This window comes from Triplophysa rosa, linkage group LG25 (genome assembly GCF_024868665.1).
Source record: "Triplophysa rosa linkage group LG25, Trosa_1v2, whole genome shotgun sequence".
Lineage (NCBI taxonomy): Eukaryota > Metazoa > Chordata > Actinopteri > Cypriniformes > Nemacheilidae > Triplophysa > Triplophysa rosa.
In genome coordinates this window covers 12,608,175-12,627,235 of record NC_079914.1, presented here as the reverse complement: position 1 = coordinate 12,627,235, position 19,061 = coordinate 12,608,175, and the positions used below count along the sequence as shown (strand labels likewise).

Genomic DNA, 19,061 nt, shown 5'->3' with positions numbered 1-19,061 from the left:
TCACGTACACACTGCAAAGATCTGACAGTGAAACTGGAGTGAATCCCTTAAAATTTGGGTGTGAACGCAATACAGGAGACGACTTGTAGGAAATCTTTTAGGAGGAACGGCAAATATTGTGCAAGTACTGTACAGATGTTAAGATTTCCAATCCCATAAGAAAGAAAAACAACTTAGTTTTCTTTAATGTATCCATTGTTTTTCTTATAAATCATTGTGATTGATAATGAGTGAATCATTATCTCCCGTTTTAGACCTTACACGGACATTACTCGAAAGATGGGGAATATTGAGGACTTCTGGATCCATCCACAGGAAACGATCGCTTTCCTTCATTTGTGGCATGTTGTAAGTATCCAAACCCGCAGCTACATTTTTCCGACACCTCATAAAGCTTAAGCTGTGTGTGTGAGGGCTGAAAGGATTCACGGCACCATGGAAACATGGCTCACGGCTTCCTGGCGCACATATGGAGATTGTAACGTTGCCTGTGATCTCATATCAAAAACAGCATCGGAGCTCTGAAGTTCAAACTGGTCTCGAGAGGACAGATTCCTCTCAAAAATTCAAGGCATTCTTAGCGTCTCACCGCAAAACAGGTTGGGTTTGATAATGGCTTCGATGTGTGTTTAAATCGTTCAGGGTTCGAGTTGTTGCGGTTTGACATGTTGTAGGGTTTTACCCAGCACATCCTATGATCGTGATGGACAGAACGAGGAGAAAGAGAGAGAGCGAGAGAGGTTTTTGGCTTATGAATTTACGTAAGCTTTTCCATGTCACATAATGCAATCCAGCCCGCAGCTCAGCACTGCGGCTTTAAAAGATGAAAGAAATGAATTTGTTGCATATTTCCCCCCATCTGTATCATAAAAAGCAAGATGCGCAATATTAGCGCCCTGCCAGGATGCAGAATAATCCTTGTGTCAGCGGTTAACTTATTCAAATTGGTTTAATGGAAAATTTGCATACACAAGTGAGTGAATTATTTTGATGTCGGTGATGGTATTGTAGATATTTGCTGACAAGAAACATGGTTGCAAATCATGTAAATAATTTTTACATATTATGTTTGTTTTCTGTTCATGATAAACGTATTAGAGAATATACAAAACACTTTTATACATTTAGCTAGTGCGACGTACATTCTTGTCCTGCCAAATATAAAATAAGTTTTGATTTTCTGTTTCATTTTTCTCTTCTGTTTGATCTAAAGAATATACACAAACATAAAACCCCACTGAATTTCAACAGCATGTTTTTCCGTTGCCCACACCCACCCCACAATTCTCGAACCTTTAGTTTGTTAGCCAATAGCGCCTCAGCGTTCCACAGCTCCCAGCCAATTAAAACTCCACAGCCACGTCATAGGACCGCCCAAAGTCACTGCGCACTGCTCAGGGGCGTAACACATTCTTTGTAACGTTTACGTGGAGTGACAGAGTAGTATATAGAAAACTAATCTCGAAGCAACTCACAGCCGCTGGAGTGGAACTGGATTGAGTTAAGAGATTACATTTTACTCAAAATATCGCATTCGTGACATATCTGGGCCTTTACGGGCCACAATGTCACAACTGAACGCCCTGAAAAAAATCTGATCTCTTTATAGTCTGACATGTCTCAACCTCAGTGGTGTCAGGGGCTGACCTGCTTTCAAAGACTTTAAGGATCTGTATTAAAGCAAGACAGTGTTTAAATTTGGCATTTGCATGAAATGATTTTGTATGTGCATTTAATGTCCTTCAGTGCAAAAGGTTCTTAAATGTGTTATTGTGTCAATACAATGGAAGTCAGTGGGGTCCAGTTTTGTACGTTCTTCAAAATATGTTTATTTGTATTCCGCAGAAGAAAGAAAATTATACAGGTTTGGAATGCGAGTGAATGATGAATGAATTTTTGAGTGTACTGTCCCTTTAAAGGAACAATACGGCGTTTTTAGGAGGATCTATTGACGGAAATGCAATATAATATACAAAACTATTTCTTCAGAGGTGTATAAAGAGCTTACGTAATGAACCATTATTTTTGTAATACCTTAGAATAAGCTATTTATATCTGAAGTTTGGTTCCAAAACGCGATAAACGCCATTAAAAAAAAAACGAGTTTCCGCCAAAATCAGTATTGTATCAGGTCGGTATTGAAAAGTCACTTTTTAATTTTACGCAAAATGCGATATCCGCCTTGTTATTCTGTCATGTTTTCTCCCTCCCCCCAAACCGCGATATACGCCAGTCTCACTTCTCTTCAGAATGCGATATATCCGCTCAACCAATCACAGCGCACCATTCCACGCATTGTAAACAGTAATGGCTGCGCTCTGAATACGGTCGGCTCCTTTAGTTTCCCTGATCTACTTTGTACTTTGTGTTCAACAAACAAACAAAAGAATAATAATTTTGACGGCATTGATGAACATGTGCTGGTTTCTGCGGTGGGGAAGAAACGTGAACCATCGAAATCGAATCATTTACGCGAGGAGATTAAGAAAATGAGGCACTAATTTATAGCATTAAAAAGATGACCCGTTGAATTCACTTTAGGAGCGATGACTGATTGAATGTATTTTTAGTCCAGTGCCTGTATGCAAGATTAGTATTGTATTGAGTTCAGAGGCTGTCATGTGTGGATCAACTCACTTTGTTGTGTATTTTCAACAGTTTCAATATGAAAAATAACTTTTATGTTGATTCAATGGATTTATTGCATTTTTTTTTCAATGTTATGGATTTATTGCATTTTGGGGAAAAATGATCAGTTTTTATTATAAATATTTTTAAATCAAAATCTGGATTTGAAATTTTTTATGTTACTAGAACCTAAAGATGCTACGTGAAACTTTGAAACAGAAAATAGTGGTTTTCATTTTGCCGCTTCGTTTGTAAAGAAAACACATTTTTACTCAAATTAATCTAAATGGATTTATAGCGTTTTGGAACCAAACTCTTCATCTACATACAGAGCGGGCCTACATACTGTACATTGAATTCGCCGCCGTGTTTTGTACAGCAGCCCTAAACGGACAAACAACTCTACAACGCGCGTTTCCTCTTCCTCTCCGCTGCGGTATAGTGGTGAAACGGATCGCGGGATGATGGAAAAGTATTTCCTCTGCTGGAATGTATCGCCATAGATATCTGTGAGTATATCTGCTAAAAGCCTTAGTACCGCGGGTCCTAACCCGTCTCTGCTGGAAAGTCTTTATAATATTAACACAGGTCCTAGCTCCTGTCTGACTTTTATCCTTCTTTTTAAACTTAAAATCCACAAACCTTTTATTTTCTGTAATACATAAGACATCGCTCTTTCTACAATCTTTCTAATGCCCGCATGATCTCTTCCCTGCGTCAACGTGAGAACGACATCTTTTTGTACTGTGGTGGCCACCGTCGTGTCTGGACTGAGCGATTCGTGGCAAATCTAGAATACAACATCATCAAAATCATCAAAAACTGCGCCTTTAAGAGTAAACTTAAACATCCTTCGGTATTCTCTGATACTAGTGCACGCTTTCTAGAGTTTTCCATCACTCTGAGCGAGGGGGGTCTGTGTTTGGACTGAAGCCTGTAATCATTCACTTGGCTGTGCTTACTAGAAACAGACGGAAAGTGAGAGTCTCAGTTTACCCTGATCGGCGGACACGGTTACGACCCCGTCCCTGACAGACTGAGCCGCAGCGGGCCGTGCAGATGTGAATTCTGACCCCAGGTCAGTCAAACAGGCTGGTTTGTGTCCAGACACTGTTGGAATGAGGGTCTGTTCAACATAAAGGGAGTGGTGAGGGACGCGCGCAATTACAAAAGTATGCGCGCGCAGAAGCAAGCTCGAAGCGCATATACATGTACACACATTGTAAAGTGGATTGTGTTACATACACATTTTTCTGAGGTCTGAAGGGTTGGCTGAACTGCACGTGATTAAAACCAAAACATTTAATAGTGAGAGAGAGACGTCTCAGAGCTCGAGCTGTTATGCGTCACGTGAATTGGTAACAGTAGTATAGCTCTCTCTCTCTCTCTCTGTATTAGAGGCATTTTAACAGCGTTTAATTGGCTGGCTTCTCTTTATCTACCTGTGTGGCCGAATAGCTGTGTGCCGGATTGTGTGTTTTACAGCCGTCTTTAGGTCACCTGCCTGCGACCGTTCAGGGAATCTTGACTTTAATATGGTTAATTGTGCCGTTTTGTCCCTTGAGAGCTCGGCCAGCTGGAAACAGTTTGGTATCTTCTGGGTCAGCCCAGGTGTGTGCATGTGTGTGTGTGTGTGTTGCTACATCAAACACGAGAAAGTGATTTTAAAATAGATATTTTGCATTCGAATGGTGGGAAGTATGTTATTGTACACGAGCGCGAATCGACTTTATCAGTCAGGATTTGATTGGATCATAAAAGGCAGTTTATGATTTCATTGGGTAAAATGATTGTCCCCACCCACACAGCCTAGTCTCGCATAGCCAGACCAACTTATCGCCGCTTTCTTTAGAAAGGCCTGCCCAAGAGGCCATATGACTGACAGGTAAAGCAACCAATCATGTTTCGTTTTGTTCCGCGTCATGTTTAGAGGCGTGGAAATGTACCCGCAGTAACAGACCGATGTATATTCACGAACGTGTCAAAAGTTAACAGCAACAACAATGATTATAAGTTTATGCCATGAACTTCGCATACTTTTAAGAATTGAGCGTTTAGTCGATCGTGGTGAATTCTTATAGCAACCGTTGTAAACATGACAGCTTACTTCTTAGAGCAGGTGGCTTTGTTGTTTCCAGGCAGACAGTTAAAGAACGCGACACGCATGTCTCCCGGAAATCCTGTGAAATTCAACCAATCAGATGACGACTTCGAACGTGCTGAAGTGTTTCCAGAAAAGTGTGCCTTATGCATCAGACGTTCAGCCAACGGATCGTGGGCGTGACATCTGAGGCTGAGACGAACACAGCCTTGGTTACATCAGCAGAGAAAAAAAATCGTTCAAATAAACACTGATAGGCCTTAATTGTCTGCAGTAAAAGTTGATTTATTTTTATTTATCTATTATGATTATAATATTTATTTGATATATTATTATTTTATTCCTTATGAGTGGCGCGGCAGGATTTTGTAGCGGATAGCGTCGCCGGTGTGTATACACTCATAAGCTGTGTCTCAGAGGTCTCATCCTCTAAAGGATGCGGTATACGGAGGATTCTCAATTTAGAATTAAACGAGACGTCCTTCGTAGGACATACTGGCAGAAAAGGAAACAGGAAGTACCACATTGCTATGACAGCACTTTGCACTCGAACACCTGTCAAATGAATTAAAATGATTTCTACATGATTTTATGAGGTAAAGTTAAAACGTTGGTTACTTTCTAACCTAAACAATGCCAAAAGAGTTAAACAAATGTAAAAAAAATGCCTTACTGTTTTAAAATGTTTAAAAATCACTAAACACCTTTAAACCTATTTACTACATATGCCTGCTAAGATTCAAAAAATGTGACACAAATTGTGAACTGTTCACATTTAAACACCACATATTTGATTGAATGTGCAGCTGCTGCCGTTTATTCAACGCACGTTTATTTAAGACCAGACCTTATCTCTAGCAACTAAGGATACACCTCATGTGTCCTCCGAATTCTCATGAAAGTAGGTCGCATTAGAAGGGTGCCTACAGAGTGTCCAACCTGCTTTTATGAAACGAGACCGCCTCGATGACGTAACAAGCTTCAAATGAGACCTCCGGAGGACGCAGCCTTCCGAAACGAGACACAGCCGTAGAAAACGATATGTTCGTTTTTACAAACATGGCGATACGCAACGCTTTCGTGTCCGGTGTGTGACCCTCTTTAGATTCGGTTGTACATTTTCTGTTTTTAACGTTTGTGTAGCGTTAAAAACTGAAACAAGAATTGCTTCTGGAACGATGTTGTTTACGTCTTGCAAAATGATCTATATATTTAATTTTATTATACAATTTTTATATTATATTTTAATATAATACATTATTTATATAATCAGCTTTGTAAATAAATATACTAAACTTTCAAAATATTTAACAAACGAAGTGAGCCCCTAATTTTTTTACATTTTCATATTTGGATATCTTTTCAGAATTATGTAATGTTTGTAAAATGTTACCATGAATACCTTACAATTACCCCCCAAAATGTTTTTACCTGCAGTAAGACACGCACACACACACGTCTTAAGTCTTGGGGTGCGGTTTATTTCTTAAGCTGTTCCAGAGGGAAGTGTGTGTGTGTGTGTGTGTGTGCGTGTGTGTGTGTGTGCGTGCACAGTGTACTTAATGACCCTGTCATGTGCCTGCAGGCCTGCACACTGTGTCTCTGTCATAGGGTCTTTATTGCCATAGTTTTTGTTTACGTGCATGCGTGTGTGTGTGTGTGTGTGTGTCTGTGAGGACACATGTCCACATATCTGCTATTCATGTTGAGTAAACATCACTCCTGCAGGGTAGATCAAAAATTGCCGCAAATTCAGCATAATATATTTTAGTTGCTGAACCCACAACAATTTCTTGACTTGTATCCGAATGCATTGTGCGTTCTTACATATAAATATGGTTTTTCTGTTCTGTTTGTGACCGAACCCTTTCCCACACACGCAGCCGTACACGACCGCAGATGCTCACAAACAAAGTAAAATCCGCATTGCCAGTCGCATTTCCATACTGCAGTAAAAACATGTCAACCACATTCTCTCTCCCACTAGCTATTATTTGCATGCCTGCGTGTGTAGTGATTTGGTGTGTGTGTGTTTTTATGTTCCGTTTTCAGCTCCACTCGGTAAAGCTGATGAGTAAGCAAAACATCCGAGGGAGAACTAGAAAAAGGAATTGAGCCAAATATTATTTTCAAAAGTAGACATGAAACAGCATTTGTGATTTAACCACAGATTGTGACTTTTTTAAAGGAACGGTGCAGCCAAAAATGTCAATTTTCCCTGCATTTTCAGAACGTCAGGTTTTCTCCATCCTTGACGCTCGGCGGTGACATGAACTTGTAATCACAGCCAGAACCCGGCGTTTCCGCAGAGGGTCCGGTGTCGGGCACCAGCTGCAGCAGACGTGCTGTGAAACTCAGGAGATGAGATACAAATCACCTCTAAAAATACTCTTCTCTCAGGAACCAGTAGGTCACAAACACACAAGTCATTGGGGTAGCGATGCTTCTGGTCTGTTTTTCTACTGTATCTGTTCATAATAAACTACATTATAGTATAACCTGTAAAATTTAACTTGCATTAGTTTTCAATGTCACTGTCGCTTATATCTAATCTGATTATACGTAATCGTTTGCAATTACAATAAACAAACACATAATACATAAACAAGTGAGAAAACAAGTCTTGCTTGCGTGCTTTGTTTATCCCTGCGTGTTTGTTTCGATCATGCAGATACCTAAACAAATTAGCGAACAGTTTAAAACAACATAAACGGAAAATCTTGCGCAATCGGAAAGCGTCGCAAATGAGTCATTTGATTTCCCTGAGCAATAAACAAAGATGTTTTTCTACAAGTTGAGCGCGAGATTTCCCCGTTTTATCGGTCGGAGAACGCAATCTTTTTAAACGTGTATTACAGAAAATTCCTTTTTTTAATGCTCCTTTGGTGCTGCGAAGTAACAATCCAGAAGTCTGCTGTATCCGATATCCAAGGTTTGCTACTTGTTTTTAAGTCATGGGTCAGCAGGGACAATTTGACTGATGCGTTCGTATGACAGACACAGTCGAAGCAAGTCATTTTTTAGACATGTAAATGTGTGACAGCGTACATAAACAAAACTTAAATGTTTAAACAAAACAGTATTCGGTCTCTGTTTAAGTAAACAGTCTTTTTTCTGGTCCAAATACTTGCATTCCACATCCACAAACAATAACAGAGAGAGAATTGCCTGCATTTGTGAATGCAGACAGTTATTGTAAGACTATTTTGGAGCTTTCCTTTCAAAATGACGTTTGAAGGGAATTTACTGAAAGACTAATTTGACGTCGTTTGTGAAAGGCATTGACATTTCAACGCAGATCTTTGTGTAAACTAATTCACATCTCATTGTATAGAGCGGCTTTTCAGCAAAGCACAGATTTCAACACCGTGCTAAACACACAACCATCTCTCTTTCTCCCTCTCTCTCTCTCTCTCTCTCTCTCTCTCTCTTTCTCTAACCAAGGTCTCTTATTCTCTTTAAAATAGGAACTGTGCACCATTCATAGGCATTTAAAACTGTACAGTAAAAATGCAAGACACCAATAGTTTGACTTTGCAGATGTTACACAGAATCGATCATGTGACTTCTTTTGTGTTACAAGCATTGTATTTATTCTATATGGAGAAGCGCCGATATATCGGCCCATAATCTGTATCGGTCGATAAAAGCAACTCTATCGGGGCCGATATATCCTGTCAATCAAAAGAGGGCAGGAAAATGCAATGAATTTGTGCTCTGTGTATAGAAAACGTTAAGAAACATCACCAGTTTTGATGTTCAATATTAAAAGTCATTATATGAATTAATAACATTTGGAAAGATAAGAAATATAAATTTAATCTTCAGAATCGGTATCGGCAGATATCACTCTAAATAATCGGCCATCCATATCGGTAGAGAAATTGAGTACCGTTGCATCTCAGATTTTATATACTATGTTTATTGCTTTAGGTGACATTATTTTTGTTTATATTTACTAGCCAGTACATGCGTTATTTGGTTATGTTTATTAACGTTTTCTATATGTGAAATGATTACGTAGTGGTATTTCTATTGCTTTGAATTGTTATATTTTTTTGTTGGCTATAATGTTGAAAACAAGATGATGCATCACAAGGAATTTATCCTAAAGAATAAACGTATTGTAGTATTGGATATTTTATTGTAAATGTTTGTCAATTAATGTATGTAGCCGATACATGCACGAGTAAACAAGCAATGCAATAAATAAACAACCGCTTACATAAGTGTTTTAAATAGAGGTGGTATTTCTTCGCGATTCCGCCGTCATGAATTTCACCCGTTAATGTCGTGTGAGGCCCCGGGCCTTTGAAAGGCACAGTGAAAATGATATACTGCCGGTAATTAGCATGGCTACCCAATTAAACGAATGGCCATTCTGAATTGCTGCATTGGTGAGCGTGTGTGTGATCTCTGGTGTAGTCGACTGTTGAGAAAATAAACACACGGGGAAGAATATTTTATGCTCGTGGCCAATTTGTCATTTTAATTGCACCGCTGCGTTTGCAGTTGAATTTCTGCCAATGGAAGCACGCTTGCACGCATACATCTGGCCACACATGCATTCACATTAGAACCGGGTGATAAAATTATACCTGTATATTTTTCAGGTTTTGTTCAATGATTTTCTTAATACGTTTGTTTAACTGCGTTAAAGTTACGATGCTGCGTCATGTGACCTGCGAGAGAAATGTGTAAATATCTGTGTAAATAATCACTCGCAACCAAGTTTGGTTTCATTTATTGTCCTCTAAATTGACTTGTCGTTAATCGTCCATTTCCGTGTTGCATAAAATTTCCCTTCCGGATTCTGGATAAATCATTTTTTATATCCAAGGATGTTATAGCGGTTTTAGACCCGCAGGGTTAAACAGGCCTGTGGCGAACTGAATTTGCATGCAATTAGTATAGTGCTGTTAAGAATCTGGTGATGTCATACGGCATCAGCGTCTTCATCTATCTACGTGGCTCGGGTTCAGTGATGCCAGTGTGCGCGAGAAGGTGCCCGTCTGCCAGAGGCGCATTCAGAAGTGCTTAAAAAAATGATAAATGAAGCTCTCAGAGAGAGAGTAGGTTGAGATTTCGCATTCCTTTTTTTTAGCATCACCTGTATGTGCCTCTTGTATTTTTTTATGATTAAAAATGCACGATTTTTATTTTAATAAATAAACCCACCTGCTTATTATATCACATAAGCATCAGCCGCTTTGTAAACACAAATCTGCATTGTCTTTTAACGCATTAGCACGTGTTTTGAGCGGCGATGGCGTGAAGTGAAACGTTCTGATTGCACCTCAGGGGGTAAAAAGACAGAAGCCACTCTACTCTTCCCGATGCCATTACCCGCCGCAGCTTGATATAATGACGCTGTCTTCCCAACGTACAATTTTCACAATATTATTCTGTGTTGAAATAGCTCAGACTACCAAAAATGTGAAAGAGGGGCTGGAATACTGTTGTTTTAGTGATTTGTATGTGTGAGGGTACGTGTTTGTGTCAATACAGATGTGACAAATAGCCTCCGTGAGCATGCTGTGTGTAATCGAGCACAAATAGAGACGCGGGCGGTCAGGGCACCGTCTTGCCCGAAAGCTTTTATAACAGTGAGTTTGTCAGTTATAAGACTCCTGTTGTCAGACAAATCCTTCTTTACTTTAGCCATTGTCTGTCTTTCTCTGTTTTGGCGACACATGGGGTTTGTTCCAAAACCTCATTTAAAGGTGTTGTAGGTGTGATACCAACAACATGGTTCGAAAGAATGTTGCGATGGGGCAATGCAGAGGAACGTTTTATAGGACAATATTTGGCCGAGACACAACTATTTGAAAATCTGGAATCTGAGGGTGCAAAAAATCTAAGTATTGATAATAATCGCCTTTAAAGTTGTCCACCAGAGGCGCTGTAGCAGGCCGTTGCTAAGAAGAAGCAGGTTTGTTTTAACGCTCTCTATCGGCTTACCGCTGTAATGACTATGTAGAGAGTAGATGAACCTGAAAGCTGAAATTCTAAGCTTTACATGGATACCAAAGTCGAGTGGGTGATTCCCAAAGAGCGGGCAGCAGCGAGCGATGTTTGTAGACGTGTTTCCGGACATCTTTGTTCACGATTTTGCTGCATCCACTCACAAAATAAAGTTTTGGTTTGTGGTAGGAAATGTGCAAATTATCTTTATAGAACATGCGCTTTACTTAATATCATAATGTTTTGGGCATAAAAGAGAAATCGATCATTTTGACCCATACAATGTATTGTTGGCTATTGCTACAAATATCCCCGTGCTACTTATGACTGGTCTTGCGGTCCAGGGTCACATATGAATGTAGATTGTAGAGGTAAAATAATTTGGGTAAGATTTGATAAGAAATGTTCGAGTTCATTTTAAGATTGTTCATTAATTTTGACTTGGTTGCAGACTTGACAAATCTGAGCTCAGTTTGAGACATTGTTGAGACATTGCTGAGACTCGTCTTACTCTAATGGAGACATTTATGAGATTTCTGGCTCTTTCTCTCATGAGAAACATCCGAGACGCAAGCAAATGTTTTCATTTGCTGTCTATTTAGTATCATGGATGTGTATGAGAAGTAATTGAGACCTCATCTGCGATTTTCTCAATACCTCCGTTTGGCCAAATTCTAAGCTAGTGTCACAAATACGCTTTTGCGTCCTGTTCTAAAAGCACGTTAGAAAGGGATAAAACCCTCAATATTTGATGGGTTTCATCACACAAGATGATTTTAATGTCTGTTGTCTCAGAGCAGCAGTTGTGCGTTGAAAGCCAAAACCGATACTACCGCATTAACCGTGAATCAATAAAGCACAGGTCCAGTTCCAGAATCTTAAATCGATTCTAAAGCGCCCCAACATTTCCTTGCGGACCTTGCGAGGGCTTCAGACGTGTTATATAAGAAACTTTATTAGCTGAATGTTTTTACTAGTAAAGCAGACAACACAATAAAATACAAATAGCCTATAAGAATTTGCATTATACAATAAATGCTCAATTGAAAGACTTCTGTACAAAGATATTTGGTGGTACAGTTTTCTAAGATACTATGGTGCATGCACTATGGGTAACTTGTATGATTTGCTTTTTTTAGCAGAACACAAAGATGTTTTAAAGAACGTTGGTAACCAAACAACATTGACTCCCATTGACTTGCATTGTATGAACACTAAACCACTGAGACATTTCTCAAAAATATCTTCTTTTGTGTTCCACATATGAATAACTCGCATACAAGGAGGACACAAGATCCTTTGTAGATGTTCAAGGGGGTCGTATAAACTAAAGAAGACCATTGGGAGCTCAGAAACAGACATAATGATCTTTCTCTGTCCAGACGGGAGCTTGCGGTGTGTTTACACGGCACACAGAGACGTGTGGGCCAATAATAGGTCTTGACAGTGGTGTGACAGCACAAAGCTCAAGGGCATCGAAAGGCGAAATCCAAAGACAAATACACATGTATCCACACAGGCATTCTGACCTGATCTGTACCAAAGCCTGATGACCAGTAAGCAGCTGGTCATACCAGCTTAAAGGGATAGGTTACACAAAAATGAAAATGATGTTAAAAATGATCATTTACTCGCCCTGATGTCATTCCAAACCTGTATGAGTTTCTTTCTTCAGCAGAATACCAAAGAAGATATTTTGAAGAATGTTGGTAACCAAACAACATTGGCCCCATTGACTTCCATTGTATGGACACAAATCACCAGAGTCATTTCTCAAAATCAATAAATCCCTGTATCTTCTTATAAATTATGTTGAAAATATCAGATATGAGGTCTCTTTCTCCATTTCCTTTCTTCTGGTTATGTTTATCTGTTGTTTGAATATCTAAATATGGAGAAATAATGTTAGCAAATGTAAGCTGAATTGTCAATGGTATATTTCAGAGAGATAGATGTTTAGTCGTAGGATAAATGGCAAACACTACAGCAGTTTAACACAGGCAAATGAACATTTCTTCAGGGCATCACTCAGCTCTGCGTGTGCGCGCAAATCTGGGTTTGGGTGATAAGCGGTATTTTATATATTAAATAACTCCTGGCTATTAAGTACTAGCTTGAGCGATTAATATACGCTCTTTGAAATTCTACTTGAGTTGAAATGTCCTGCGCTTGTCTAAATTCAGATTATAATTCACATTATGGAAATTTATTCGCCGAGTCAGACTATGAAATTGTATTTATATAGTTTTGATTATTTCAAAATAAGTAAATCCAATGAGAGCGAATAATCACAGATGAGATTTGCCATGTCCGCATCTTGACACCAAACATTATTCTGTTGCCCAGCACTTGGGAATTGGCGAATAAAGAAACAAACAATTTAGCAATACTAGCCGGTTAGCCTCAGGCGATCTTTGCAATGGCACGTTTGTTTACAAAGAGCTGATCTTATACAACCCAAATCCTAAAACTAAGCAGCAATGAAACTGGATAAACTGGTCACCGATATCTAAAACGCTTGACGCTAGCAGATTTCTCACTTCTTTAATACCATGCTAAAGAATTTTTCCCCATTTAAATGAAGAACTTTGCTTTCTAATCTACACGGAACAAGACGTCAGTCAGCCGTGCAACATATACAGTGCGACATGCCTTCAATATATTTGAGCCCAAACTGCATATGGAAGAAGTGAGGCATTTAAATTCAAAGACGTGTTAGCCATCAGATCATTTCCATTGGAGTCTATTAACGCACAGACTCCGGCGTAAACCCCTGCTGTCACGACGACTGTTGGACATCAAAACACTGTTCAACGTGGTTCGCTTGTACTCTTAATGAAACTCATTTGAATGAGTCATTTATCAGGGCAAAAACACAGCTGCTCGCCTCTCCGAGCCCTCGAATCTTCATCAGGGATCTAAATTAAAAAGCACGTATTAACATTTTGCAAAGGAAAGCTGGGGGTTGACATGCTCTTTGTAAAGCTGGTCTTTATCCCAAATACTGTTTTGTTAACATTAATAATAATAATTGTGAAATAATTATTTTTGCATTTTTAGGTGTAAAATGTTTCTGTATATGTTTAACGTCTTTTTAAGGCAGAATGTATGGTTTATCTCAAATTTGTGACATTCCATTTGAAGAAATACTGTAGTATACTATAGTAAACTGTAGTAAAATTACTGGATACTATACTGTTAATGAACCTTATTGTTGTTAATATTAAAGTATACTACAGTATGACTACCGTTTATCAATTTGCTATAGTTAACATTTCAGAATGCTATAGTGTCTTATGAAATTATGATATTCCATAGTATTATTGCTATACTATACTGTGCTGTAGAATACTGCAATTTACTTCACACACAAAGAAATACTGTAGTATACTACAGTATATTTCACTAGAATTGCTAGATTACTATAGGTTTTTTATGTTACCACAGAGTATTAAATACTACAGTATTTAATTCAGTTTATCAATTTACTATAGTCTATACTACAGTATCTTATAAAATGATGATTCTCTATAGTATTATTACTATAATATGCCCTGCTGTAGTATGCTACAAATTTACTTCCCACCCAAAGAAATACTGTAGTAAATTATAGTGAACTGTAGTAAAATTACTGGATACTAAAGTGTTTTTAACCTTACTATAATAAATAATATAGTATAGTACCGAATTTACCACAGCTAGCATAGTGGATACTACAGAATACGCTATATGCTATTCTATAGTATTATTGCTGATTTTATGTATTTATATATCTGTACTGTGATTTACTACAGTTTACTTACCACATAAAGAAATACTGTAGAATACTATAGTAAACTGTAGTAAAATTCCTAGATGCTTTAGTGTTTTTAAACCTTACTATAGTAAATATTGAAGTATGCTACAGTATTCACTACAGCTTATCAATTTAATATAGTTAACAGAATACTACAGTACCTTACAAAATTATGATTCTCTATAGTATTATTACTATAATATGCCCTGCTGTAGTGTGCTACAATTTATTTCCCACTCAAAGAAACGCTGTAGTATATTATAGTGAAGTAAAATTACTGGATACGATAGTGTTGTAAACCTTACTATAATAAATAGATCAACTTTACTACAGTTTATCTATTTACGGTAGTACTATAGAGCAGGGGTTCCCAAAATTTTCAGCCCGTGACCCCCAAAATAACAGTGCCAGTGACTCGAGACCCCCACTATCCTCGGGGGTGGTTAAAGTATACAAATGTTGCGCGCAACTGCGCACATGCACTTATTAGGTCTATCCAAACACGCGCATAATGACAACACAAAAGAACACAGCAACAACATAATATTATTTTATAGTTACTCATTACTTTACTTATTGTTATACATAAACCATAAACTATTACTACAGATGGTCAAATTTAATCAAACAGATTGGAGTGCTGAAGGATGTCCTCTTTATAAACGTCGGCCTCTTTTCGTACCTGAGGACGTTAGCCTTTCTGACTGCGGCGCCTCTCTGCCCTCCTCCGCTGGCCTCCCTGCGTTGTCTGTGGTTGATTCGTTTCATTTCGACAAATAAAAATATCCTGAAAAATAATCCGCGTGCACATATGGGAATGTTTAACGTTGTGCTGTCAATTGACTTGCTGCACCTAAACTAATGCGGTTATTAATGTTGTTAATGTGTCGTAATCACCTCAGGGGTCACGATCGAGGGGGAGGAAAATCCAAAGGCTGATGGCTTTTTGTTCATGGTTTTATTTTTAACGTAACTATTTTTAAAATATTTTGTTACACTTATTGATTAAATACGCTATTTCTAATGAAAAAAAAAATATTGCCGGAAATCATCTTGCGACCCCGATGACCTTGCGACCCCTCGGGGGGTCGCGACCCCTACTTTGGGAACCCCTGCTATAGAGTATACCACAACTTACTGTGCTAAATACTATAGTATTATACACTAATACTATAGTATTATTAGTATAATATATAGTAATACACTATAATACACTAATTTCATGTAGGTTGTTATGTTTAATTCCAGTCACATACTCCTTTCTCTTTGTTCACGAGCCCTTTGTTTTTACAGTTCCTGTATTTCGCGGATGACACCACCCCAGGCTGTTTCTCGACCGTAAGGATCTCTGCATGGATGCACCTGCGGGTTTGATCTCACTGGATCAGCCACATACTGTTTGACATCATGTGACATCTATTGAACCTCTGACACACTGAAAGAGACAGGTGTGTGTGTGCGCGTGCGTGTTGCTTTAAATGGGCAGGACGTGACCTATAAACCTTACTGTCCCCGACCTGCACATTAAGGGTTTGAGTGTGTGTTTATAACCTTGAAGGTCAGGCTGTGATGTACGTTTGGTAATGATGTGTGTGTGTGTGCCCTGCAGATTAACTCTCACTTGTTTTTGATCTTTACCGCCTTGACTTTTGGGTTAAAAAACAAACAGAAATGTTGGCATATAGACAAAAGTCCCCAAATGCACACGCATCTTTGCAGACACAACAAAAGCAATAACATCAGACTAAACAAAACATGACAATACCATTTGTTTTTAGGTGAAGTGTTTGTTAAACATTCTTTCATCTTTTGCATGTAGTGGGGTTTTTTTCATGAATAGCATGCACGGCTGGACATTCAACAAATTTAATGCAAATTTTAAATATATTTTTTAAAATGGCAGAATGGGTAAAACCGGGTTGCAGATTTATAAAGATCAATTACCTTTTAATTTGTTTGGGTTATAGATGGAGGATCTTTTAATAATAACATGAAAGACACACGTGTACTGTGATTATCTCCTCTTTGGTTTATGTTTGGTACTCTAGGCAGACAGCCAGATGAATCCTAATGCCCTTCATTTTTGGTATTATGCCAGTGGATTTTACAAGCAGCATAATTGATAACTAATGCAGCAGTAAACCATCAGATGGTAATACCATGGTACTTTTATATACTGTATACGTGCACCATCACAGTACTTTTTGAATGGATCCAAAATAATGCAAAACTTTATAGTGCCATTCTGTATGTCCAAACTACCATGATAATGCCCTGGTCCCTTTATGACAGTCCAGTTTTTTATGGTATTGTCATTATATACCACACTTTTTGATCAGGATAAAGTGAATTGTATGTTGTTTTGCTTCCAAACTGCCTAACTCGCTTTGGAGGGCAATCTTTTAGTTTTTGGTGTCGACGGGGCAGTTTTGAAGGGTGGGACGGGAAGGGTGAGCTGTCGCAGGGAGTTTGGAGCGGTTTCAGTGACGAGGAGCGTAATGGAGTTATTTCTACAGACAGGGCCGTGATGAGACCGCCCGAGGATTTCGCACACATACAGGATGCTGCGGGGACAGCCGTCCCCAGACGCTTTAGATGGGCACAGTAAGGCAAAGGTCATGTCTATATTTGGCAAGGTCATCAATGTCCCGGGAGGTTAACTGAGTGAAGTTTTTTTGAAGATGTTTAAGACTCGATAACTTGTGAGTTCATCTACATTTTATCCAGGTTTATGTGTTGAATTGACACACTAATTCATTAAAAGAGATACCCTAAACATAAAAATTCACTGATGTTATTTCGAACCCGTGTGGCTTTTTTTGACAGTGACAGTCTAACAGGAACAGAAGCTTTTACTCCTAAACCTCTTTCAGACGTTGCATAATGTCATCCCTTTTAAAGTCGTGCCACCAAAACCATCAAAACACCTCGTTTGTGACATTCACCACCTTCTACAACATCTCAAATCACCGAACTGAACAATGACCTGCATGATCTTCACAAAAAGATGTTCAGCCTTGTTATTTGTTGAATATCTGTCAGTTACCATATTGAAGAGCTGCACTTAGCATCTGTTATCTCTAAGAAATACGTCTGATTGACGTCTGGTGGACGTGACCCTAAACCAACCCAATTATAACGCGTTCAATAAGACTGACAAGTCATTCAGACAACCTCTCTCTCTCTCTCTCTCGTTCTCGCTCTCGCTCTCTCTCTCTCTCTCTCTCTCTCTCTCTCTCTCTCGCTCTCTCTCGGTGCTCATTGGCATTCGATTGTGTCCTCTGCTATTCCGTTCAGGTCATCTGTCCTTGACCCTTGTTTTTGTGTGCACTCTTCTTTCCGGTTGTTTCTCTGATTTGCTGTACCGTGCGTTTGCCGTATCCCTCCGAGAGCTTTTCACCTGTCTCCTAACAACTCCCAGAATGCAACGCCGCACACCACAAAACTGACAATTAGAGAAATGAGAAGCGGAGTGGTGTTCTGAGACAGAAAATAATTGGATCTTATGTGTGTGCGTGTGTTGACTGCTACGTAACTAACTTGATTTACTTTTCTCATAGCAATTTGTAGCAATTACCGTGATCGAATAAAACGGGGCAATCCGGCGTTATTGGAAAAGATACCTTTTCACCCCGTGTTTTATTAAAGATCGTCTTATTTGGACACGTTGCTGGAGTCAGTCTCACATAATCACATGGGATTAAATTTGCATTTCCTGAACTCCTTTTGGATTTCTGACGCTTTGCTTTTGTTAAACTGTCGGTACGGAGACGCATTGTCATTGTGTGCACACCTGTTTCATTTGAACGTCACCGAACAAAAACTCATGGAGTGAATGGACAAAACAAATCACCTGTGCAAACAAAAGTAACCAAATTTATGTTCTGTTTTCCAAATTCTTCCATCGTCTGATGTTTAGGGAAATCACACCGGATTAAGGAAACATAAAAATACATGGAACAAGATCAGAGGACCACAGTTGTTACAGTTTACCAAAACTAAACTATTAAGATAATTCTGCAATTGAAATAAAATAAAAATGTCGTCCTTAATATTCTTTGATAAAGTTAACAAAAAATTAATTTACTAAAAATGTAACTATATTTAAAATGGAAATAAAATATAAAAATCCTAATATTAATAAAAATGCAACTGTACTGCTCCTGGTTATCTAGTTTTAATACCTTGTAATGCAGTTTTTAATACATTGCAATGTCTCATGAATAATTGTTACTACAGTTAATACATTATAACACTGATCAATTCATTGTTACACTTCATATTTTTAATTGGGTTATAATTCTTTACAGCAACATATAATGTATTACAACACACATTATGAACAATTACAATGCATTATACCTTTTGATAACCCTTTATAGTGCATTCCATATAAAGGCTTTAAGTAAAGTCTTAACCAAATATTCCTTAATGTGTCCGTGCAGACATCAGGAAAGTCATGAATCCAAACCCATGCATGTTTTATACGTGTAACCTTGATATTGTAAACTGTTTTCCAGACCTTGGTCCGAGTTAGTTTATAATCCCTCATAAACTCTGTTTATCATCACT

General features: G+C 38.5%; 1 long non-coding RNA gene across 1 annotated transcript; it reads left to right on the top strand.

The window, feature by feature from the left end:
• The first annotated feature begins 263 nt into the window (after positions 1–263).
• Positions 264–17,529, top strand: LOC130548481 (uncharacterized). The gene is made up of 3 exons (XR_008962041.1): positions 264–348; positions 6,960–7,135; positions 15,783–17,529. It is a non-coding gene; the product is annotated as an uncharacterized LOC130548481 (long non-coding RNA).
• The last annotated feature ends 1,532 nt before the right edge of the window (positions 17,530–19,061 follow it).